The sequence below is a fragment of the Cavia porcellus genome, unplaced genomic scaffold (genome assembly GCF_034190915.1).
Source record: "Cavia porcellus strain 051 isolate PalLab524CR breed Dunkin Hartley unplaced genomic scaffold, mCavPor4.1 scaffold_15, whole genome shotgun sequence".
Classification (NCBI taxonomy): domain Eukaryota; kingdom Metazoa; phylum Chordata; class Mammalia; order Rodentia; family Caviidae; genus Cavia; species Cavia porcellus.
In genome coordinates this window covers 22,587,906-22,615,194 of record NW_026947498.1, presented here as the reverse complement: position 1 = coordinate 22,615,194, position 27,289 = coordinate 22,587,906, and the positions used below count along the sequence as shown (strand labels likewise).

The following is a 27,289-nucleotide window of genomic DNA, read 5'->3' as shown; positions in this document are numbered from 1 at the left end:
GCCATTTATTAGCAGTTTGGCTTTGGCTATGTGCTTTGTCATAGACAGCACTCAGCTTGCTCAACTACAGTAGAGAGATAAAATATGAAGTGTGGTTAAAGAAACAAGGTGAATGCTTAAATTTTAAAAATTACAGCAAAAGAAACATTGCCATTAATCCTCTTCAAAACACTCAAAATATTCCCTCACTGCCAACACATTTATCCTCTCATTTTCGGTAATGTGACTTTTACTGTAATAATTTTTTTAAAGCATAAACATTCACTGTGGTTTTTCATCACCCCTTGTGTAGACCTAGAGGTGGGGTGTATCTCAGTAGTAGAGCACTGCTTGGCTGTGCACATCGGCCTTCAGTTAGTTCATCCTTGGCACAATGGGTGTAAGGGGTAATCTACCCCGGGGAACTCTGGTGTAATAATGAGGACATAAAGCACTTAGCATTTTGTAGATAGGCAACAGAGATAACTAACTGGAGGAGGTTTCATGTACCTTGAAGGACAAGACCAGTCAACTCAGTAATTTGAGGTTTGCTAAAGGTCACTCAGTTCTTTGATTTAATAACAGATTTGGGGTAATATTTTCCTACAGACATTATAGTTAATTGATGGCATTTACAAAAGTTTTTTTAAAAATATAAACATTTTAATTGGTCAGCTCTAGTAAGGTACAGTTTCATTCCCACTAGGATGGTTATACTTAACAGAAAATAGCAAATGCTGATGAGGATGTAAAGAAGTCAGAACACTTGTACATTGCTGGTAGGAACAGAAAAGACACAGAGCTATGAAAAACAGTTTGACCATTTCTCAAAGACCAAACATAGTATTACTTTATGACCCAATGATTCCAGTCTTCTGTAAATGGTCAAAAGAACTGAGAACAAGGCATGCTAGGGTTCACAACAGCATGCTCACAGGAGCCAAAAGGTAGAAATAACCCACGTGTTCACCGAAAGATGAAGAGATAAACAAACATCTACATGCGTCAATGCAGTATTAGCCAAGAAAAAGGAAGTTTTGATGTGTTCCACGACAGAGATGAACCATGAAGGCATTATGAAAAGCAGAATTAGCCAAACACGAAGTGATCAATGTTGTATGATTTCACTGACACGAAATATCTAGAATAAGCAAATTCTTAAAAACAGAAAGTACTTTGGAGGTTGCTAGGGGATAAGAAGGGAGAACAAAAAGTATTGCTTAATGGATACAGAATTTTTGTTTGGCATGATAAAAAAGTTTTGGAAATTGATTGGAGTGGAAGTTATATAATAATGTGAATGTAATGTTGCTGAGTTATACACTTCAAAATAGTTAAAAGGAAGTATATTGTAATATCTTTTAGTACAATAAAATGTTTTACAAGACAAAATAATACATGGCCTATAATTTAAAACCTTTTTGAATATATTACACTTTCACATAGCTCAAAATAAAGGCAGTATGCAGTAGGAGTTGTTCTTTTCCCCAATCATACCCATCCTGTTCCCCTCACCACTGCTACATGTAATCTCTGCTTCTTACTTTCTTTTGTGCCTTTTCAATATATCTTTATGCAAGTAGCAAGCAAGTGTAAATCTGAAATTTTTTCCTATTTTTTTAAGTCTCATCTTTTTCCTTTTAAAGGCCCAACCTAAAGACATTTCTAGTACATAAATAGCAGTCCCTTGATTTTATACTGCTGTATGATAACCCATTGGGTGGATACACCATGGTTAATGTAATCAGTTTGTCATCTTAGTGATAAGCCTTGAGCTCTTGTGAATTTCATATTTTCTATGGAGTTTCACAATAAATGAATTTACACATTTACCATTTGTAAGTGTAGTTTTTTTTTTTTTACTATAGGATCATTTCCCAAAATAAGATTGCTAAAATCAAAAGGCAATTGTATTTGTAATTTAATACCATTCCTAATGACTGTCCTCTAGATTTATAGCAACCAACTATATTATAAAGATCCTATTTTGCTCAGTTTAACACAGATAAGTGTTAAATTTTCTTTTGCCAGTGTCATTGGCAAAAAAATGCTATCTGATATTTTTCAATTTATTTAACCCTTTTTAGAGGTACAATTCATAATCTTTTCATATCTTTATAGGTCATTCATATTTCTTTTTCTATTGATCTAAAGGTTTCCAGAATCCGAAAGAACAAATCACTAATGGCAGTGTCACTGGACAAACAGAAGAGAGATCATTGGCTGATAGAACACCACCTAGACAATTCACCTTTCTAGTGGAAAAGGTACTTCTTAATATGTGATGGAGCCTTCTTTTGACTGGAAGATGGTGATAATTGGGGGAGAAGAATCTTTCCAATTTTATGTACTGGATCACAATTGTATGAAAAGTACACTACGAGTCCATACCCTAATAAAACACTTTGTCTAATACCCTACTGACCTTTTCATGCAGTTTCCAAAGGGCTGCCTATGAAAATATCCTCGAGAAAGACGATCACCTGAGCTTGCAGATTTCATACTATATGGCTTCACAATTTCTTAGCAAAAACCACAAAGCTATTCAATCATTCCCTTTGAGATGAGAATAAATAACAACAGTGCCACATAAAGAGCATAAACTGGTTGTGGGGGTAAGTTGTCATTTTCAGGAGAGAGGTGTGGTTTTCAAATCAAGGGTACAGCAAATGATTATATTTAAAAATTCCAAAGATGGCAAAATTCAAGCAGGTCGGTTTTGTCATTAAGCTGCCTGCAGGTGTTTCATTTAGATTAGTTGCCACATTTGCAAAAATTAGAAGGAAAAGAGTGGGCTTTTGCTTAATTCATTGAATCCCAGAAGAAAATGATTTTTTTCCCCATGACGAACTGGAATTTGCCTCAGATCAGCTTGACATATTACCAGCCTGTGGTCTAACTTTGCCTAAGAATGTCGCTTCACTCTTCCAAAGTCACCAGGATCAGAGGCCAAAACGAAAAAGAATGGGGCTTTTCTAGGACTGCTGGATGATATCGTCCCCACAATCCATCCTGATGTGTCACTTCACGCATCCAGGGAACTGAGGTCAGAGAGAAAACAAAGAGGTATTCTTAAGCCCAGAAGTGGCTGCTGGTAAGTTGAAATAACCGAAGGACATGATAGATTCAGGACACCTCTAACCAACCGTGGCTGGCTCAGCAGTTCTAAGTTTTTAACCAAGAAATATTGATTTATGTTTATTATGCTTTATGGCACGTTAGAGCAATTCATAACACTTACATTAGGGAATGGATGGACTGGGAGAAAAGCCAATCTGGGCAGGAAAAAAGATGAAGTGCTGTCAAGAATAGTAACTTTCAAGTATCAGGTGCAATTTCTTGCTTTTGCATTTTTATCTAAACTATTTAACATGAAATAAAGAAAATGAATATTGATTAGTCACACAAAACAAAAAAAAAACCAAACACGTAAATTGAGCAAGACGAAAATAATTTTTATAACACATACATACCTACTTAACCATAGAAATCAAAAAGCCAAAATAAAACGCTTCTGTAAAACTTACATTAAAAACACATTTTTAAAAAGCAGTTAGGTAAAATAAAGAGAAAAAATAGTATTGTACAAAACACGAGTTTTAATTTCAAATATGAATCATTTTAATAAAAACAAAATAAATGTAGCAAAATATTATAGCTGTTAGTCGAGATAGTCTTTACCTTCCCTGATGAAGCAGTAAAGGCTTCAGAGACAAGATATACTTTCTCACAAAAGTCACACAAGAACAATTCCAAAACGTTAACATTAAAAAACAATGAAAAAGTGGACGGGAACCTTGTCAAGAGACCACAGTAGTTTTACAGAAATGGAAATTGTTCGTTCTTCTCTGTTAATATCACCAGTAGTCATTATTGGCAAACAGTTTGAAAGCTAGAAAATTGCCAGATGCACTACATTAGTGTTACCACTAGTAATTTTACCCAGTTAGGCATTTGCTACAGTGTACTGTACACCTCCTCCACAGTGTAGCCCTGTGTCAGGGAAGAGTCCACCCCAAGATAAGGATAAAATATGAGAAGGTCATGGTAAAGTGAGACACACTAGAAATGTTAGAGTGATGTAATTTTCAATAATTAATTTGTTATTTTTAGGAGAGTACCTGTAAGTCTATGGAGATGCACACATTACAGAGCTATTTTAGCTTTGAAAGTCTTATGTAAAAAAATTTGATGGATGATCAAACAAGGTACATTTTTGTGAAAGCAAAAATGATATCAGAAACTTTGTGTATGGGACTTTTAATAAGAACTTTCTCAAAGCATTCATAATGGCAGCAGAAATAGAAATATTATTAGACAATGTAACACTTGCATAGGGCGCTCAAGATAAGATTAAATATGATTTAATGCATACGAAGAACCAAACGAAAATACGGAAGGGAAAGAACTGAATATAAAGTTAAAGAAAGAAGAGAAGAGAATGAAACTTAAAAGAAATTGGTCCGATTTGATTTTGCAAAAATTCCCATCTATAATAGAGAAATAGATGATAGGAAAGAAGAACACAAACTCCCACTATTAAAGACAACGATCGTTCTCAATCCTGTATACACATGGGTTTCCCTGACTGGCACTTTTCACAGAATTTAAGTTGGCATTTAGGGTCCATCAAAGTTTGGTCCTAATCTAATCCTCTAATCATAGTTCCCAAAGCTTCCCAACATTTCAGGCAATTCACTCTATCATTCATCAAAGCACAGAGGTTCTCCATAGACGGGCATTAGTTGAGCAATTACTAACTGATATTTGGCTGCTGCTTTCTGTGTTGGCTTCCTACTCCCTCCTTTCCTCCTTGACTCTAGCACTTCATCACATATGAATGCCACTACTACTGGGGCTGCTTGCTTTCTTGATTGGAGACTATTTCAGGATGACTCAAGTCCAGTCAGTTTGCCCCTTGGGGAAACTCAGCCTGTGGAGGAAAAGCCTTTTCTCCTCTTTATCTCACCTTACCTGCCGGAGGGTGAATATCCCAAGTCAGTCCTGTGATCTCCAAATTGCTTAAGCTTGTGTCTGACTGCACCCCTTATATTATGTTTCCCCTGAACTCAAGCTCTACATTCAAAGCTTAGCCTTGGCTCAAGAGGGGGAAACAGAACACTCTAGGTGCTGTTCTGCACTTCAGAGGCTTCAGATGAGGCTACCTTTCCCTCATGTGGGAATTAAGGATCATTGTTCACTCATATTCTCAGATGCTGCAGACAAACACTGAGTTTAATGTTTAGTTACATTACTATTGCACATATTATTATAAAATGTACCTCCTTTCAAAGATAATAATGTACAATAAAAGTCAGCAAATTATATATATATATATATATATATATATATATATATATATATGTATATATGTTCATTCCACTTCCACAATTTTGGAAAAGATAGCCATGTTTGTGTTTGTATAGGAAAGATGGCCACAGTCACCCAATGCAGAATTTGCAAATGAAAAAAAAAATTTTGCTAAACACTTGCGTCTGCAAAAAGTGTTTGTGAACTGAGGCACCACCATATGATATTAAATGTGTTGCTTCCTTGCTGGATACCTTGCATGGCTAGATTTTTCCTTCAGCAAAGATTTTGTTTCTCTCCCTATATTTTCCCCTATTTGTCTTAGTACTGCCTTCTGGAATATACATCAAATTTTCAGTGTTTACTCCTCGGATTGTTTCAAATACAGTGCAATGGAAAGGCAGCTGGCTAGGCAGCTGAGAGCAAATGGCAGAAATGGGAAGAAATGACTCAGCTGAGTGAACCCAAAGGAACATGGTAGCCCAGAATCGGAATTGAGGCCAACCAAAGATATAGTAATCCAGTTACAAGTAGGAATAAGTGATGATGACAATGTAGTTGAATGTGATTTTGTTTATTGTTCTGTTTATTGATAAGAGGATTCTATCATCTTTGTACCATGACATGTAAGTAGACAAGGCACATTTAAATGACTGAGTGCACGGCCTGATGATCAGCTGGTTTCACTAGGTCATTTCATTCAGTTATAGCTTAAAGTTGTTAGAAAAGAAGAATTTGTGGAATTGAATTAACCATATTGTCCCACATAGCTCACTTTCATAGACAAGGTATTTTCTTGGTTGTCTGCTTTTTAACTAACCTGATCAAAAAAAGTTAAACACTTTGAAACCTGACCCGAGGCCTTGAAATTTGTGTTATTAGGTCTACTTTAGCTATTGTTAGGGTGCCAGTCAGCTTGGCCAAATGTAATGTTGATCCTATTTAGTATTAGGCAATTGACGTCCACCTGTGTTGTGTCTTCAATATTTTGATGCTGAGAAAGAATATCCTACCTAATTTTCAAACAAGAAGTCAGTGTTTTTATTATGCAAGCTAGGAAGACCAGGACCACCGTAAATATAAACTCAGCGATAAATACTAGAACTCTACAGATAAGACAAGGCTCTAGGAAAAAAATCTTTACTCAGGGAATTTGTGTCTTCCACCAAGGTAGAAAAATAAAATGCATGCCAATAATTGACAGTGCACTCCCCAAAGGCACATCATGGGTCATCTTCAGAGGGGCTTCATCAGTATTTGGTTCAGCATCATGTCATCATGTTGGCTGGAAAAAAATGACCCAAGAACTCCATTTGGATTCTTAAAAAAATATTTCTTTGAATTGGTCCTGAGATGATGCTTTTCTGTAGGCATGAGAGTCTCAGAAAGCTGGATTCATTAAACAGATCAGGATTTTGTCTAGACAAATGATGAGGAGCCCCAGACCTAAGGCACCTTGCTAGAGAAAGGACACTACCTTAATGGCATTCAGAGTTGCTAAGGGATGTCTGAACGTCTGCTTTCCATTCAATGCCCTTGTAGACCCAGACAAGGTTGCAGGTGCCCCGAATATCCAATAATTAATTCATCAGGGAAACAAGAGGCCATTGCACCCGGATAATATGTCTTGTTTAGTTTGGTATAAATGAGTGTGGAAGACACAAGAGAAGGAAAAACTCTTCCCTCAGGAAGGGCAATCGTTTCTGTGAATGCACTGAAAACCAGGTGCAGAGAAATCACAACCAGCATCATGTGACCTCAGCATGAGACAGGCAGAGTCCCAAGAGAGCTTACTGAGTGTGTTAGCCTGGGCTCTGGTCTCTAGGGAGGGACACCCTGATGCACAGAGAACTGTGTGCAGCTGCTGCATAGATGGCTGATGGCGGATGGTAAGAAATGACTTTGAAACAACCACAGAGAAAGCATCTAATGATAAAGGAACATCCCACCAGATACAGAGAGCAGGGGCCCAGGAGGTAAGGGTGGCTGCCAAGGAGGTTGTGAAACGGAATGCGGTTCTCACAGGAGCCCCTGAGAACGGAAAGGAACTCTCATGGGATCTGGGATGCCAGCAGAGACATTACTCAAGGAGATATCAATTGAGAAGTACGATATGCTTTTCCCTCACAGATCATCTCAGTTCTTTCCTTTGTCTGTAGTTAGCTTTCTCAATCTATTGGCCTGTGAAATGATTTATTGTTTTGCAAAACAGTGTTTAATCTAAGCGAGTTAGTTATCTATCTTATTGGAATGCTTAGTTTATAGAAATAACCCTCCACACACATACCAGAATGGTACTAGTTGCTTCTCCTTATTCTCATCAGTGTACACAGAGATTCATTATATGCAAGACCTCAGTTTCTAGCAGAGTGCCAACCTGTAACTTCTTTGCCAAAGGAAATCTTGCCAAATTGAGATCAGTTTTTGAAAAACCAAAGATAAATGTATGTGTCTTAAAGGTTTAATTGTATTATTTTCCTCTTTATCCTTTGATTACTTTGACAGATGGGACTTTCACAATATACTCATTGTTCAGCTGGAAACCCCACGAAGTTGTAACCTGAGCCCCTTACCCTGAGGGCACTCAATGACCATCTCCATCCAGGGGTGTCCGTGGACTCCAGTGGAGAGTTAGGTAAAGAGTTATTAAGTCATTTGAAATAGCTTTGAGCACACTGAAAAGTGGTTGGGCCATTTCAGGCCATAGCAGTGTGGCACAAAGCCCAACTGCCTACGTCAAGCAGTGTTTATAAATTAGAAATTACCAGCCATTTGCTTCCTTGCTGATCAGTCAGAGTCCCTGGAAGACTGTGCAGACGTGCCTGGGGCAGAGTTGTTATTGGACCAAGAAAAGCATAGCTCTTGGTTAATCAGTCATGATTTGTCTACCTGGTGCTGTTATTGGAAGAGATTTGGAAGTATATGTCTCTTCAATCTCACTGCTATGTGGCTAATTATCCAACCAAAGGGAACCCTTAAAATACAAGCACACATGAACACACAAAAATGGCCATAAAATTCTGAGACAAAGATAGCCCAATATGATTCTCTCTAGATGTATTAAAATGTTTATTAAGTACCTAACATGTGTCACACTTCTTTATTGAGCCATTACTTGAAACTATTAAACCTTTTATGATGTTAGCAGATTTAATCTTCACAGCAACCTTAGGAAAATGTTATTGGTAATGATCCCATTTCACAGTTGAAACCAGGGTTCAAAGAGCTATGCATGGTTCTCAGATAGAAAAACCATGGTGCTAAAATAAGAATGCAGTAGACAGAGTTCATTTCTTCCTTCCAGCTGGTTACCACAGCTACTTTAGGATAGAGTCTTCCTTGACCAACCCTATCAATGTCCACAAGGCCAAATTTCCTTCTTCAGCTACCTTGGAATCATTATTCCTCAGTTACTTCCAACCTCTGATCAGCCCATTGCCCCTTCTAATGTGATCTCTATTCATAACCTATTCACAGGTTGAACTACCTCTCAGTTTCTTCCTCTCCTCCTGCCATCTTGAAAATAAGTTCTATTATGACTTTGCTGTCTATCTCACAGATCAGTGTTGGGCAAGGGTCAGTGTTCTGAGACACTTGGAAAACTGGGAAGAACGAAATGAGCGGAAAAGAAAACAAGTGGATTAAAAGAAAAATAGCTAGATAAAACTATAAATTAAATGTAGATGATTTATAAATCACATTCATTTCCCAAAAGATCCTGTAAGGCAAAAACAAAGAGAAGAGGGGGAGACAGAAAGCAAATGAGCCACCACCAAGTGTTAAAACTTACTTCGATGTGAGTTTTCTGGGAATTTACATGCCTAATGGAAAGAAGCCAAGAACAGACCAAAAATCTTTCTTGAAAAATCTCACAAACAGCAGGTACCCAGATTGATAACAAAGATATTTTAGGGAGTGCTTACATGTCCAGGTGCCTTGTCTCATTCCATATAGCTTATCAACTACCCCTTTAGGTTACCATTAAAGGATTTAAGATTATCATCAAAGGGAAGGTCTGGACACCAGAAAAACTTAGCAAAGACAGAAAAACAAGCTTGAAAATGAAGATACTGGATGGTCAGACACTGGATGAATAACCTGGCTCACCCTTTCTCTCCTCACTCAGGATACAAATACAGACTACTTGATTTACATTCCATTTGGAAAGATTATGCAAGACTGTTTTTAGCAAAAATCACCATTCTGATGGAAAACTGCAGTCCATGAGCTTGGCCTCTCTTATTACAGCCTTGCTGTGAAATTGAGTAATTTCCAATCATTTCAGAAAAGGTATTACCATTAAATATGGTATTCAAACCATAAGAGAAAAAAATACTTAGAGGAAACAAGGAAATGAAAAACAAATAGTGGATATAATCAAATAGCTATGAGGAAAAGTTGTGATTTCAAAAAAATTAAAAGATAATTTAGAATATTTTTGAGTGGTAGAATAAATTTTACAAATGAAAATAAGTTAGAGTTAAGAGATATAGAAATAAGAGAATGAGTAAAACAGAGCCATAAAATGAACAGATATTAGAGATTGCATAAATTAAGAAAATAGAAAATAAGGGGTAAAAAGTGAGAAATAATGAAAAATCTTAGAAACCTAGGTACAAGTTCTAAAATAGTTTCTGCATATGGCAAGAACTTGATAAACATTTGCAGCACAAATTCTAAATGATTTATTTGCATACATTGCAATGAATGAAAAAGCAACCTCATCAGAAAAATGTGAGACAAATAGAGTGCTTTAAAATTTTACCAAGAAGGTGTACCATCAATATGGTTCAGACTTCCCAATGGACTCTCTCTGGAAGGTAGAATTCACTGGAAATAGAGATCAAGTCAAATCTGAAAGAAAATGATTCACAACATAGAATTCTTTACCAACCAAAGTATGTCAGTTATGAGGGTTGCATAAAGATATCTTCAGTCATGCACCAAATCTCAGAATAATCACCCCTTAACCTTAGATTCACCACTTTCCTGGGAGGAGCCTGGTACATGAATTATGAATCAAGGAAGATGAATTATTTAGGAATTAGGATCCAACATGGGAAAAAAATCTAAGGGAATTCCCAAGATGAAGACTAAGGAAAGTCCCAGGAAATAACTTCTGGGAGTCAGCAGAACCCTTTGTCCATTCAGAAGGGGAAAACACAGCGTTCTAGAAAGGATCGTATGAATCAAATACAGAACCAGTATTCTGGCTCCCATTTATAAGAGCTTAGAGTTCAGCTGGACAGATTACAGATACACTGATATGAGCAAATAAGTGAGGCAAATTAAATTATTAAACTCAGGAAAATCAAGGAGTTATACAAGAAAGGAAATATAGCCATGTTTTCTACAAGATTTGATACGAATGAAAGTATGACTCAGGTGTAGCAATATACAAAATACAACTATTGCTTTTTTAAAGTCTCATGGAATTATCACAAACTCATGAAAGATGTGTTGCCATTAACGTGAGAGCACTAAAGGGTGGTCTCTTTAGAAAGAAGTGGACGGACAATTTATAAAATTGAAAAATGTATAGAAGTAGCAGCAAATGCATATTATTTAGAGATGTGAAGGTAAATGGCAGAAAAGACAATCAGAGAAGAGTGTTACTCTGTATTAGGGTACTAGCAGGCGGGAAGATGGAGGAAAGCACTGTTGTTTCTAGTTAAAAGATTTGTATCACTTGACTTTTAAACCCCAGTGAGCGGAAGGAAATAATGGTTTACTTAGAAAGGGGGAAAACAAGAAACAGGAAGCCAGGGAAAGAGGAAGGTAAAAGAAGTTGAAAGTAGGGAAGGGATGTAATATATGACTAGGAAAGGATCCCATGAACTTGTAGTCAGTGCTCAAATGACTATACATGGGCAGGTGGCAAGACCCCAAGAAGTAAGTGAAACTGAATATCCAGACGGTTTTAAACAAGAAGGGAGGATCACGATGCGGAGTGTGCATGGCGAACAGGCATAATGTGATCATGGCAGTGTAGTCAAGCCTCCCAGGAGCCCACAGAATAATGGCTTTGTAGGAAAAGACAAGATTTGGCCACTGTTTAAACTGAGTGATAGCATTTGGAAACTCAGTCTTTGTGATGTGGAAAAATCTCTAGTTTTAAAAGAAAGTAAGAGACACTTTCTTGAAATAGATGTAACCTCACTCCATTAAACAAACAAACAAAAAAACATTGTGAACAGATAATCATAAGCAAATTTGAATGCCACTGCTTTTTTGCTGTGGGCACGACGGAACCCAGGGCAGATAGGTCAGGGAGTAGACTATGAGCAGGATCCCACTCCCTCTGACTCTCGGGGCTGAGTAATTTTCGACTTCACACTCCAGTCCCTGACTCATACTCACAAACCCGTGCCTGGAGGAATCAGAAACCAAAGTAGTGAGCAAACAGTTATGCTTTTCCACCCTTGTCTGCTCGACTAAGTAGGCATTAAGCCTGGAGATTTGATTATGATCCGTCCTTTAAACCAGTGAATGAGATCTACTTGTAAACAAAACTCACTGGATGCATTTTTATTGTGTGAATACTTGAGATTTCATCCAAGTGGCAGGAAAGAAGAAATTTGATGGCCGGGTTTAAAAGAACACTAGACAAGAAATCAAAGTTATTTTCTCTATCCAGTTGGTGCATTAAAATCATTATAAAGCAATTTTAATATACTAGTGGAGATATATCTATAAGTATTGGTTAGAGGAATAACAGATATATCAGATGTTGCCTATTACCATTTGCTGGATATTAGGCCTTACTAAGACAGACTAATATTATCACAATCCTACACACCTACAGAGAAATTCAGATGAAACTTTAAAATTTCACGTGATAAGTAGAGAAAGTCAAACAATTTTGTAATGATACAATATCACTTTGGCAGACTTGACTTCATTCTGAGTTTATTCAATCTAGTTTCACTTAAATAGAAAAGTAGTTGGATTTATGCAATAAATTGTTCAAATGCTCATGACCTACATCTTTTTAAGAATACCTATACGTACAAAAAAATCTCAGAGATGCAATGGGCTATGAAATTTTCACCAATATTTCCTCAGGTCCTTTATAGTTTTACTAGTTTTTAAACATCCTTTATTAAAATGGAATTTATATACCACAACATTCATCAAATTAACTGTTTGTAATATATTCTAAGAATTTGGTGGCCATCTCTGTGATCTAAACTTAGGATATTTCATCATTCTCAAAAGAAATCCCTTGCCCCTAAGACACATTCCCATTTCTCACCATACAATGCCACCTCTGGGGGTCCCTTTTGCACTCTGTCAGCATAGACTTGCCTATTCTGGAATTTCACATAAATGAAATCACATAAGGTGATTGGCTGGTTTCAATTAGCATAATATTTTAAGAACTCATTTCTTTTATAATATATACCAGCATTTCATTCCTGATAGTCCCCAAATTTTATTCTCTTTTATGGACATACTACGTTTTGGGCTATTTCTGCTCACTGGGAACACTTTTGAACACATTTTCATATATTTTTGTTTCTCTTGAGCGCATGTTCAGAAGTGAAAGTGCTGGGTTATGGTGTAGTTAACTTTATGAGGAACTATCAAACTATTTTTCAAAATGGCCACCTACAAACAATGTGTAAGCATTCTAGCTTTTCTATATTTTCACCAACACTTGTTATTGTTCTTTCTTCCTTTTGTTTGTTTTAATTATAGCCATCCCAGTAGGTATGTTGTTGTTTCTTCTATTTAAATTTTCATTTTCCTAATGAATAACAATATGTAGTATTTTGTGCTTTATTGGCATTTCTACATCTTCTTGGAAAAAATGTTTATTCAAATCTTTAGTCCAGTTTGAACGGGATTTTTTGTATTCTTATTACTGAGTTGTGGGAGCTATACGCTGATGGTAAACGAAGTTATGAACTAAATGACTAATACAGGTCAAGAAATATATTTCCCACATGCATTCTCTTATCACTTCAAAAATTCATTATGAAATAATACCAGAATTAACTGTCTTAATTGATGCAGAAACTGTTGCTCCCAAATGTTAAGCAAGTTCCAAAAATTTTATATCCAATCTTTTTCTAGAACTAACATTTCAGTCCAAGGCTGACTCCAAAGCTAAGAAAGAGTTTGGTGTTACTTATATATTGATGATGAGTCAGGTGATATTTTTAAAAGAAGATAGTAAGCCTTTATATTATACATGAACTATATAATTTCTTTTCAAAAATCTTTGTGTGATTGTTCAAGATAATAAATTTATTTCATGTATAATTGATGTAACTGTGGGAAATTTTTAGGAGAATATTGGGACATATTAATGAAACTGAGACAAACATGGTCTTTAAGTTTATGTATATTCTTTTTTTTTCCATTTGTGTTAGAATTTGAAATCTCAATCTTGTGTATACTAAACAGGCACTGACTGTTGCCCTATCTATATGTATTAATAAGGAACATGCAAAGATAGAGAGGCTCACTAGTAAGAACACTTACCAGTCTTCTCAGAGGATTTGCATCAGAGAATTAAATACAGAGACTGCACATTGACGCAGCACATCCTTAAGAGGATGAGGGCTTTTATAATAGAAGGAGGGAAATATTGGGGCCTTGAATATTTCTCTAGAACTGGAATTCAAAGATAAAAAGATAAAAGATATAAAGAAGTTTTCATATTCAGCACATTTATATTTGAGAAAATCATGCATAAAACATAAAACTATAAAACATAAACTATGTTTCTTAAAAATATGAATATGAGTGGATCAGTGTCATATGCAATAAAACAAGCTATATTAGTGATGGTGGGTACTGAAAGGAAAAAGAGAGATCCATCTGCCTCATTTGGTGAGTATTTCTCTGGTGTGCCACAATGATGAAAAAGTTCCCACCACTTAAAAACTGGCTACTAGGGAGGATGAACCCCCTACATCACCTCAGCAATAAGAAAAGCCAATAATTTTTATATTCAAATTTCGCCTGCATACAGCACAAATGGTCATTATAATTCTGAGGGACAGTAATCATTATCCCTTCATACAGAATCAGAAACTGAGAGTCAGAGAAGTCACATAAGTGGTCCGAGTTCAGGGCTAGAGAGTGACAAAGTGCAGGTCAAATTGAAATCATATCTCATCACTCTGATTTTTCCAGGGTTATTCCCAAGTCTCAGATTTCTTGGTCTCCAGCCCTTCTTTTAAAACACTGCTTCAAACTGTGCCTAGATGAAAAGATAATGAGCTGAGACACTGAATGCTTACACTGAGATTTTAGTCCTCTTCAGGAAGAATCCATTTATCAAGAACTGGAGCAAACTCAAAAGCTCCATTTTTGACAATACTAATATCATCGCCCAAAGTGGGCCTCCCTTAGTAAGAACTGGCACAAAATAAAACTTGCTCTGATCGCCTATATTTCTCAGGGGTAATATTCCATCTCACCTCCACTAAAGAAGCCATATGACATCTTTTATGACCTCAAATCCAAAGTCTGATCTTTCCATGGTCATTCAGAGCACATTCCCTGACACTGAGCATTCTTTTTATTGAATCATTTCATATTCTAAACCTCTTAACCAGAAAAGATTGTGCATGTAGAAAGATCTAAGAAATGAAATGACTCTTGTTTTAACACTGGTCTAGAGTAATGTTGCTGAAGTGATAGGTGTGTGGTGACGGAAAGCCAAGCACACAAAGTTTTCCTGGGAATCTATGAAAAACTTAAATCTGGCAACAATTTACAACAATTTCAAGTTTGTAGCCATAAATGTATCTGGTCACTCATGATGCTGAGCACTTTTTGGGGAGGATCCTAAATAGAAACTTTAAACAACAGGAAGCGAGCCAGAGACTATTCTGAGCTTGACACTTCCTAAGGACCTCCCGGAAGAATCACAGCCATGATGTCACAGTCTCTTGGGACTTCCACTTTGAGGTATTTTCCACAGAAAACCTCAATGTGTCTTTGTTTTTCTGCTTTATCTGTTTCTTGCTATGGTCCATTCTTCTGTAGCACATGAGGTTTTCAAAACAGACTGTCTGCTTCCTTGTCTTTCTGTACAGCCTCTCCTCTCCTCGGGTCTGCACCATCAGGAGGTAGGGGAAAAGTTAACCTGCAGTGACAGGGCTGCTGGACCATCCTAGAGAGGGGCGCGAAGGGTGAGATGACTTTTCAGTCTCCCTTCGCCCTTCTTTGTGGCCTTGCAATTGGGCCTTTATGTTCCTGCTCACTCACCTTTGCTCATCACTGGATGCTGGTGACCTAAAGATAGCAGGAGCCCTCTAACACTGCTCTTATTGCATGGCCAGCTGGGGGCTGTAGGTTGAGCCCCTGCCCCAAAGCTAGGTGGCATCTTTTTCTCTCCTGGAAGATGGGCAGCATGCCCAAGTGATCGTTACACCTCTCATACCACTCCACAAAATATACTGCCCCTTACCACACACTAGTTTATGCCTATTAAAATTCGCAAATATTCCTGCAAAGTAATCTTTTATGCTAAAACCTGTTAATTTCTTAGTGAAACAATGTCCTCCCATTTACAAGAGAAGACTTAAAGATGATCCTCATAAATAGAGAAAAAATGTAGAGCAGTGTGGCATTGTGCGGGGAACACAAATAAATAGGGCCATCCCTTGGCTTTTAGAGGAGGAGACCAGTGACAGAGATGTGAGTAGGCTTATACAGCACCCTCCACTGGTGAGATTAAACACAGCTGCCTCGTGTAAACTCTTCCCTCCCCTTAGCCAATACTATGGGGAAAAGTAGGGACTTTATCAGCACAGGTTGAGTATTTCGCTTTGATGTGTAAATGATTCCTGTACTTTGCAAGAGTCATTTGGGTTTCACTGCTCCTTTTGTAAACAGAATCAGAATCAAGCTGTAATATCGGGACGAACACATTGCTATGCATATGCAGACAGTAAGGAGTTAATGGTTTAGCAGTGTGGGAAAGCCACAAAAACAAGAGCTCTGCAACCTCTCTTCTTTATTGCTCTGGTGTGGATGATCAATCTTGCTTGCTTATTTTTCAGAGTGGCTATGAAATTTTAAGGAGGAGTAGTGAGCGTAGAATATATTATTATTTAACAGCAGACAAGCATTTATTTTAGGAATTCCAGTGACAATTAAAATATTAAAGAACTGCCTGCGTTCCAAACAATTTCAGGGAAGCCCAGCAGGAAAGCCTCCTCCAGCTACACCATTAGTGACTGCTGGGAAAAACTAGACTTACGTTTAGGGTTAAGATCCCAAATCCCCCACACGTACAACCCTCACCACTGTGATACTTCCTGGAGTGTTTATCTAAATGAGATCCACAGGGCTGAGAACTTATTTTGTACTGCTGTGCAGCAACCTTTGTATTTGCAGCAACCTCACTTTACGAAGGGTAATTCCTAAGGATTTGGTTTTTTCCAAAACGATGCTTTTCTCAGGATTGTCAATCTCCCTTTTAATGAACATTCGATATATATTCGAGATGTGCGTGGGTTTAAAATTCTTTTTAGCACATAGAACAAAAGAAAATTATGCTCTAACAAATGGAACAATAACCCCAAAAGCAACAGCAGTTGCAGTAAAAGCAGCAGATTATATCTAGAGCAGGTGGGAAAAGAAGTGGTGGGAAGATCCCCCTGCCCAAGGAACCCCAGGAGAGATCCTGACTATTGACACTAGATCTGCAGCCTTCTGTTACTGTGGAGCTCTGTGACCTGAGAAAGTTACCTCAGTCACCCTCCCCACCCTGTGCTCATACCACCAGGACCAGTTCAAATTCTAGCAAGAATTTCACACCAGTGTAAACATTTATATAACACAGAGTGTTGATCTTGGCTCCAAAGAAATGCAAGAATCTTTTGGAGCTCACCTGTCCTTAAAATCAGGCTTAAATTTGAGATTACTCCTGTGTTGATATATTTGATGTGATTCAGGATTTTTTTTTTTTTTGGAATAGCTATTTTTCAAACATAATGCTCCATTCTTTTATCCAAGTCTAATGAATGAGAAATAAAAAAGGAGCTGGGTATGGTGGCACACTCCTATAATCACAGCACTTTAAGAGGCTGAGACAAAAGGATTATACGTTCAAGGTCAGCCTGAAATACATAATGAATTTGAGGCCAACCTGGAATACAGTACAATCTTGTCTTTTAAAAAATGAGAGAGAGAGAGAGCAAAAAGAGAAGTAGGATCATGAGGAGAGACAATTGGGATGCCGGATTGTTTTCCCTTTCAGTACAGTAGTGCTACACAGAGATCTGCAAGGACTTAGAGTCATGACGTCTTTTGTGTAACACAGTGATGCTTAGGACTTGCTGCAAGTGAGGTCTAGGCAGTGACTAGATCTTCCAGGGCTACAGGAATCTTCTGCCCTCTCTTACCCTCTCAGTAGAACCCAGAAAAAAGTTAGGAGGCCAGAATAAAAGGACATTGCTTTGGCCTCATGCTCAAATCAAGGAAGGAAATTGGTGTACAGAAGAAATTTCATTTTCAATTCTCAAGCAAAGATGATCTATAAAATTTATCTATATGGACTTTATGCCAACTGATGTAAAGTAGAAGAATAAAGACCATTCCTTTGTCACTAAAAGGTAGAAAGTTTCAAATTGCAGGAAAGGGAAGAAATCAAGCTTTCCAAAAAGTAATCTCTAAACTTCCTGAAATTTATGAAACTTGAGTGTATGTGTCATGGAATATACAGCTACAATCACTTTAACTTGCAGCACAATTCTTCAGCTCTAAAATCGTATGATTCTCAAACACATTCCAAGGAGTATCTTTTCTTACAGAGATGCATTTTCTTTATTTTTGATACCTAATGACCTTTTTTTAGCACAGACAAGGAATTTTATTCCTGTTGACACATGTATTGTTCTGCCATTCATCAATTCATCAGACACGTATCAAGCAGAATATTGCCAGTACTTTAAATCACAGTTCCTGTCATTGTGAATCTTACAACATAGAAATTATCCATCGATACAACTTAGTGGAAATCCAGCCAGTAAAAGTAGTCTCTGATTCTCTCCTTCACATCAAAGTCAGGCATCACCAAGTGTTACAAAGAATCAGGCCAATGTGTGTCCACAGCACTGACTAAATATGCTTCTTTTCACACAGGAATGTGAGTGATGACATGGTCCTATGAGGTACAAGTTTTGCTGCATATTGTTATCACCACACAGGGCTTCTTGACCTTCTTGACCCTTCTAGAATGTTTAAAAACTGGGATTGGCGCCACAATAAAAAATATAATTTTTTTGTTTTGTTTTGGCAGAGTATATCCTGCAATCAGAAGAACACAAAATGACCTGTCACTTCAAAACATGTAATCATGGTCACATGGTTGTAAAACAAATGTCTGGGCCATTGGAAAGTAATGTAAGGGCTAAAGCACATGCTGAGTAACTCCACGACTTTTACTTTTTCTGTCTTTTTTTTAAAACTTTGGTAGTTGTATAACTTAAAAGGTTCTTAATTTTAAAATGTATTTTTGGCCAAGACATTTAATGTTGAAAATGTCTACTCAGCATGCGAGAGATCCTAATTTTTGTAAGAATTTTTATTGTAAAGCAGCATGTTCTTTAAAAATTGCTATTTATACAGAAGGCCCAAATGGATATAATAGCTTATTAGATCAATAATCAATGTTCTTAAAAGTCACTTGAATGTAACTTACGGAATCTGCATTTTAAAAAGATCTTATACACATATTTACTTCATGTCTCTCAGCAATTCCTTCATAACTATATCTGTGCTGGGTGTCATTTTATGAACCTTAGTGATAGAAATATTTTAAAGTTACATTGTTAGGATATCAAAACATTATTGCATAAACCAGAACCAAGGTTGTGACTATGTCACTATAATAAACATGCATTTGAGTCTCTGTTCTTGTAATTGTGATTATAAAGTCTAAAGAATTAACAATTGTGGAGGCTAGGGATTTAGCTCAGCAGCATGAGCACCTGCTTTGCAAGCAGGCAGTTGTGAGTTCGATCCTCAGTACCGATAAAATAAAAAAAAGATTAGACAAAAAGATGGAAATATAAAACTTAAAAAAAAAAGAATTAACGATTGTGACGAGCATAAGAAAAACCAAAGAATCATAAGAAGAGTTTACAAAAAAATATTTCTAGTATCTTAAGTGACCGTCAAAACAACTTACATACATTTTGCTAAGCATCACACTGATAAAGGGAAATAAAGGCCACCCTAACAACCCAAAATTTTCTAAGAATCTCTAGACATGTGGGTTTGCTCTGTGTGTTTCAATATTTACTGAGTCAACGCTCACCTATCAGCTTTATAAAACTTGCATTGGCTCAATACAGCACACATATTAAGGGCATTTGAGAATAATAAACAAGTCATTAGACCTGCCTTTAAATCTTTTATTTATGTTCCTCAGATTATGTGTTAAGTTTTGGATTTGGGAGGAATAAAATGTATCTCAAATCCTACTTCTTTTCCTGGCCCATATTTGAGATACTTTTCATTTCTCCACATTGTTTGGCTAGTTAGTACCATTTTCACCAACATAAGTCCAAAGGCAATTTGATGCAGAACAGCCTCTTGAATTTCCTATAACCAAAACAGATCTATTCCTATTTGCGCTGAACTGTAACGAGTGCATGCTGTGATACGCCACCCAACCTGGTCCACAGAGTAGCCCTGACAAACAACTCTAACCTTTAGGAAACATTTGGTGTTTAGTTACAGGGTCTTTAAAGACTGTTTAAAACCTGAAATACTTTATTTGGCTTTTCCAGTCTTCAAAAAATACGTGATATTCTCCCTCCCACACAAATAGAACAAAATGTAAACACCTCTGAGTTTTTTAATGACTTTCTTTTAACCTACCCCAACTCCACTCCAACACCAAACTTTGTAATTCATGTCCCTCTAAGAAATGTTGTTATCCATTCCTTCTCCCTGTCAGGAGCTGCCCCACACCAGGCCTTTTATTTCTTCAAGAGCCTTGTAAATCATATGATTAACTTTCAAACCAAGACTGCTTGATGTGAGTAAAAGAAATTTAATTGGAATACAATTGCCCCCCTACAGCTCTTAACATTTTTTGTGCATCTAAATGTGATCTAAATTTCAGATATGGCTTTTTATTTGACATTTATTTTCCTCTAGCATATATGTGCTACATCTTTACCTAAATTGGGTTGTTATCATCTCTGCCTTTTTGAACTTAATGCTATAAATTAACTATTATCCTGCTGAAATAAATTCCATTGCAGATTTTATGTATATGGAGAGTATTCCAATTTCATTCAAGAATACCAAGTTCTTATGTCCTGTAATTTATTGATCTTTGAGATCAAAAACCTTCAGTATGGAATCAAAAAAGATTTCACTATCACTTTAAAAAACAATATTTCAAAACACTCTTGACTTAAGGGAATATATGCTCACTTTTATCAGTAAAGTAAAAAATCTGTTGGATGGAAAGATAGAAATCTGACATTTAAATATGTTCTTATTAATTTTCTTTTTCAAAGTAAAAGGACACTGGCCAAATACAGCAAATTTTGCTGATTCCTAGACCCTTGACTAGACTTGCTTTAGAATTTCAATCTCTTTGTTCCTCTCCAGTACCCATTATAAATCATTTCTTCACTAACCCTAAATAATAATCCTGTAATCAGTGAATCAAAAATAAAAGATTCATTATTATTAAGGATTTTTGTTTAAAAAGATTAAAATAAATCCTCATTCAAAGTCAAAAAATAACAACGTACTTTTCAATTAATAATGATGAAAAAAATTGATATCTACCCTGTTTCTCAAGCAGGGAATTTTAGTAAAATTAGCAAAATTACAATATATTTCATTTTGAAGGTGAAAATGAGACAAAGTTGTGATTATATAAAGAAGCGTTGGAGAAATTATTTTATCATATATAGTTATACACCCCATATAATCTTAACTTCAAAAAGAACTATACAAACTAAGTTTTAAACTTATTTTTCAGCTACTGTTGTCTCAGTTTGGGGCATTACTTTGGAATTTATAATCATCAGGAAATCATGGTTTATTTGAGTCCTTATATACCAAAAGACCTAAAAATTCAGTTAGAGTTGCATAAACACAAGTAATTCCTTCCTACTGTACACATGTGCACATTTCTGGTGTTTAACAAAACACATGCTAAAAACTATACTTGGCCAAGAAGGTAGATTTATAGCTGTTAGAAATCAACCACAGGGAGCGTGGGGCCTTTGCGGTTCAAGACATCTAAATGACAATAAAGCAGTATCACAAAGCAGGAAACAGACCTTGACTCTCTTCAATTTTAGGTTATTGGGGTTTGGAGAGGGAAACTTATGTCTCCTGCCAGACACGATTTTTAAACATTTATAACTTGCTTACCCCTTATCACTTTAAAGCACTTTGTCTAAGAAGGGTGACACTTATATGGCAAGTCATATTTTATTATTAGGGGAAAAGTTTTCTGAACAAGTGAAAACATTTGTCTTTAATAGTGATTAAATGCCTGACAAGTTAGAATCTTTATAGAGAACAAAATGAGCTAAGTGCAAAAACAAGTTTCTAATGCTGTTTCCAAAAATGAATAAAGATGAATGCACCAAGTATTTCTAAATCAGGAAATTCAAAACATCTTTAAAGTGGCTTAATAACTTTATGAAACCCTGCAAAATAATACAATAAAGATATCCCCATTCACTTTAATGTATGTGATTATCAAAATATTGATCAATTCTTGGTTTGCTTTTTATACTGTTACAGTATAAAGTATCTATTTGTTAGATATTTTACTCTGGCAGTGTATAACACCCAGTTTATTGGTCAGTGTAACACTATGCTCTTCAGTAGAGAAACATGCCCATGAAATACCTTTAACTTGATCTTTTATTACATTAAACCTATTTGAATGCAAACAAAGCAGTCATTTACACCCTGAGAATGTATTTGTATAATGCAAATCACAAGAAACACTCTTCAGAGTAATTTTTGAAATTTCCTTCAAAGTATATGAAGCATAGCTTTGGTTTTTAAAAATAAGATAAAAACCTGTTTTAAGTACTAGGCAAAAGAGATTTTTTAAAAAGTTCATGTTGGATATGGATAGACTTAAAGCTCATTAGTAAGCTTGCAGCAATTTTGAAATTATCGTATTTTTTTTAATTGCAGTTGGTCACAATAATCAAATGAGCTTAGTCTCACACTATCTTTATATCTCTAGTCTGCATTATAGCTAGAAAACTCTACCCTAGGAGTTTTTGTTTTCTAAGAAAGAGCCCTGACTTTGACATTAGAGTCAATGTTCATTTTACAAGAGTTAATGGGCCTGGATCTGATTATTTGTAACATTTACTTGGCTGATTGATGGATAATAAAGCAATATATATTAATTAGGCACGAGTAAGAGTGGCATGAAAAATGAATTTTACAGGTAGGCCAAAAACTTTTCTGAGAGTAGAATTTTAGAATTGCTTGCATAGACCTATTAAAATTGTCCAAATACACTATTTTAAGGCGAACCTACATTTCTCATAAAACTACAATTTTTTAATGGGACTTTAAAAAATTCTGTGGGTGTAGTTTTGATCCCCAATAACATTTTAAAAGCTATTTATTGCATACAATTTTATGTTACTATTAAAATTTATGAAAAGATATATTTTTAATTTCTTGAGGGATCTCTGAAACTTAATGAGATAAAGAAAAATCAATACACATATGTTTTTTAAGTCTGTACTTGTATGCTCTTAACTGTGTTAAAGTAAATAGAGCCATATCTGACAATCAGTATGTCCAGAAGTGGCTGTATAATTTTGGAAAGGAAAATTTCACTCTTCACAGGCTTATTTATTTAATTGCTAGTAGGAAAATAAATGCTTCCAAGCTAATAAAAAAAGTTTTTGTGTGCTATAATGATTTTTAAAATTTTTTTTGTCATCTTTAAAGGTTAGATGTATGTCTATTTTGTATTTTTGTCTCCGTGCATATAGTGTCTTTTTCTATCTTCCATTCAGATATTTGATGAACACAGAGCCCATATGGCACCCTTTTGCAAACAGGAATAAAAGCATACTTTCTCAGGGAAGATGCTACCTTACATCAAAAGTGGCTGATTGGCAAGTATTGTTCACAGACTTTGAAATTAATTGCATAAATTCAGAAATAAGTGAGCTCAATCCCCAGTACCAATAAATAGATAAATAAATAAACAAATAATCAAATTCAGAAATAAGAAGTGATGGTTTTAGAATGGATTTTCTGGAGGAAAGTCATGAACTGTGTCAATGTTTCTTAAATTCAGGTTTAAACAATGGGCTAAATCATAGGAGGAAAAAGTCCCAGGAGATCTTACTGTTTTTACCATACTAAAAAATAACTACAGTTGAATAGTGTAATTATTTCTTCCTGAAGTCTTTGGTTATGAAATCAGAGAGTCTCCTAGTTTAGAAGTGATGGACTTTTATCTGAATGTGCATATTCGAAGGGCCCTTGCTTTTGCTGAAGCTACTGTACTTGTAGTAACCCTCAGGTCAGTCGTATCAGCATCTAAACAGCTTGCCTTGGAGAGTTATGAAATTTCAGAGTTGATGACCATGATTGTGTTTTGGCCAAACGGCACAAACTGTTGTCCTCAATTTTCTAAAGTGGCTGGGTCTGTTCTAGAAACAGTGAGATGAGAAGAGTTATGTGCGTGTGCCAGCTCCCTGCAATGAATGTAATCATTATATACCGCAAACACATACTAATAAAAATTAAAATTAAAAAACATTGCAAAAGAGAATTGAGAATGGACTATAAGCAAAATATAAGCAGGTACATGCCATTTAAGAGGAATAATGGTTCTTAAGTTAGTCTTTTTAAAGTGGAAAAATACTTTATCTTGTGGAAAGCTAAGCTTCAGATGTCATAAAGTCATAAATCATTTAGTACAATATTTTGAGATAAGCAAAATTTTCAATATCTCTAAATTCTTATGTATAAATTACTCTATAGTCTGATTATTAAATGCATCAGCAATTTATGACCATTATTTTATTAGTGCTCAAGTTTAATTTCTTTCTTCTATTTAGTAAACATTGTGCACATTTATGTATTAATGCATATACATACCTTTAAGTGACGTTAAAACTCTGAGTAGAATCAAGTTTATCTACAACATATGCTTAAATGCATAAAATGTTTTATGTAGAAAGTGGACTCTTGAAAACATCCAACTGGATCATACATATAAAACATAAATGACAAAATTTTCAGTTATTCATTTCATCACATATTGTATTTTATAGGTGGTATTTATTTGCTACATATAACAAATTTCACATTATTTATTGACACATTACCTCCAGAAATTTAGAAACATTGTTAGTTACAAGAACACAGAAACAAACAAGTAGCTTCACTAACTATACCAAACTTCTTAAATTTCAGAAAGGCTTACTATGTCAAAGGCTAAATTTGTTTCCAAATCAAGAAAGAAAAATACTAAGGTTTAGTAGTATACAGCAAAGTGAAATATTCAGAAGTAATTAGAATTGGAAGGAAAAGAAACATTGGCCACCTTGTACTATTCCAACCCTCATCCTCACCTCCCTTCACCTAGGCTAGAACATGCTGAACAAGCACCAGAAACAACCAGTAAATGAAAGGAAACTCGAAGGGCACTCGGGGTCATTATTTTCACATACCTTTGAATAATGAGAGCATCACATGTCAGCTAGAGGAGAACAAAATGTCACATTCTCCAGCTAAAGGTCAGCTTTGGTCAAAGGTCACAGAGGGAGGCCAGGAAATAACCTAAGAGGTTAGGCCGAGTGCACAAAGAAAGGTCACCAAATGTCAATGAAAGAATGCAGCTGTTCCGAGATGAAACAACTGAGGCACCCTTTTGTGCTGACATCGGCTAGAAAAAAATGTCTCTGCTGACATTTTTTGAGCTGGCAGTTTTATAGGGTATTGACATTAATGTACCCAACCCCGAATTAGCCTTTTTAAAAGCAACAGTTTGGAAGTTAAGTGCAGCAGTTTCCAAAGAGTCATAACTGTGACATTTTTATTCCAAATGATTAATACAGAGATGGACTTCTAACACCAAATTTAGATTTCACCGGCTCTGTTTCACTGTGACGGTGTGTTAGTAACTAGGCTTCAGGATGGGTAGCCATCAGTAACTAGTGTTTTCATGATCTTAAGAACTGTTATTATTCCTTTAACTACAAAGTACTCAGAAGCCTCAGTGCGTCACAGGTTGGATGATATGAATTATTTTACATTTCCCTGGGTCTTGCTGTTGGTAATTCTTGATCTAGTAATAAAATCTATTCAAAGGAAAGAAAAAAAAAATGGCTAATAAATATGTAACCCCATTTAGAGGAATTTGTGCAAAACACTTGTAGCATTTATCTGTCTGAGCATTGATTCCTTTTTTTTAAACTAATAATTTCTACTTTAAAGGGCAGCCCTAAGGGCAACAATTCAGACATTAAGTCCCTCAGGAAAGACATTGAAAAAAAAAAATGACACCTTGAATTATTCAGAGACTTAGCTCATGGGTGATCCCTGTTAGTGGCTTTGGTTTTCTGGGAGGTGATGGGTCTATTACACACTCAGCTGATAGGACCCATCACTAGCAGCCTCCATTTCCAGACAGCACCAGCACATTCCCCATCTACAAACACCTTTTCCTGATCCCCAGCACAAGACTATCCCTTAATGTCACATGGACTTGATCCTCTTCAGTACTCCAACAAGTGGTCCCCATTTATGACACAGGAAGCTTGACTTTTTCTAAATCATTTTGAAATAGTTGAGCCATGTTAATGTCATCTTTGTCATAATTTTACATAGTGCTAAAAAGAGTATTGTATATCTGTAAAAAGTGATATAAAATTTCTCCAAGAAAGAAAACCCTAAAGCAAGAGTAAATTTGCCCTGCAAAATCTCTATTCCCAGCAACTTTTTTTTTATTGTTGTTTTTGCTCCTTCATAAGCTTCCAGGGAGGCTGCTGAATAACAACACTCACCCCAGGCTGACTTCAGGACTCACCCAGAGGTGAAACTATCTTCCTACCTAATGGCACTCGGCATATGAAGCCTGTCAGGAGAACATCATAAATCGTGGAGATGGGAAGCAGGAGCTGCAGCAAGAGCCACGCGAACCCTTTGTACTTAGGCGAACGAGTTATTTAACACATCAGGGAAGTGCATTTAATAAATGAAGTCAGTGACTTGAGCGTGTCCTATTCGATCTATACAGAGGTGGCTGAACTTTCTTTAAAAAGTCACTTTTATGCTGGATGCTTTTCTTATGAAATTTTCTACACCTCTAGTTTATGAAATAGATGTGTATGCAACTGATTGAGAAATAGCTAAGGTCAAAGCCAATGGGGAAATGTGTATCCAATAAACATAGCCAGATTTAATGTGTATCTCTATCCTGAAACTTCTCTGAAAAACTACTCCCTACATCTTCACATGTGATAAAGCTTGATATGAATATGAACCTCTCTTCAACTTTGAAACAGAAGCCACCTATGAAAACACACACACACACACACACACACACAAACACACACACACAATAGGATAAACAAAAACCCTAAATATTGCAAAGGGAAAAAAAAAACTTACTTGATTTTAGATTTGAAAAACTATAAATATCTTATTTGATATACTTGGGACTCATTGACAAAACAAATGTAGAAATTTCAGTATCTGGAAACTTTTATATTTGTACATTGATGTGCATGTTATCATCTAAATCACTTCAAATAATTGACTTCTGCTTTATATTAATTTGACATGCTTTTTTCTTGTCAAGTCATAGTTCTTTTTCTAGTATCTGAAAATGTGCCAAACTAAATGTCAGTGGCTCCATGAGGAAGATTTAGAGTTCGTTTTGGAACAGATAGAAGCTTCAAGTGACAAACATGCTTATCGTGAATGTCCCTCCTGCAGGTGTGACTAACCATATAACAAGGTCAAAAAAGCCACCAGAAAAGAGCTATGATTTGTT

General features: G+C 36.0%; 1 long non-coding RNA gene across 1 annotated transcript in view; it reads left to right on the top strand.

Annotated features, from left to right (window-relative positions):
• LOC134470558 (uncharacterized) overlaps positions 1-26,596 on the top strand; it is a 164,412-nt gene extending 137,816 nt beyond the window's left edge. Inside the window, exons 2-4 of the long non-coding RNA XR_010039501.1 lie at positions 2,134-2,246; positions 7,795-7,924; positions 26,265-26,596. This is a non-coding gene — a long non-coding RNA (uncharacterized LOC134470558). The remainder of the gene's footprint in view (positions 1-2,133; positions 2,247-7,794; positions 7,925-26,264) is intronic.
• Positions 26,597-27,289: the final 693 nt, after the last annotated feature.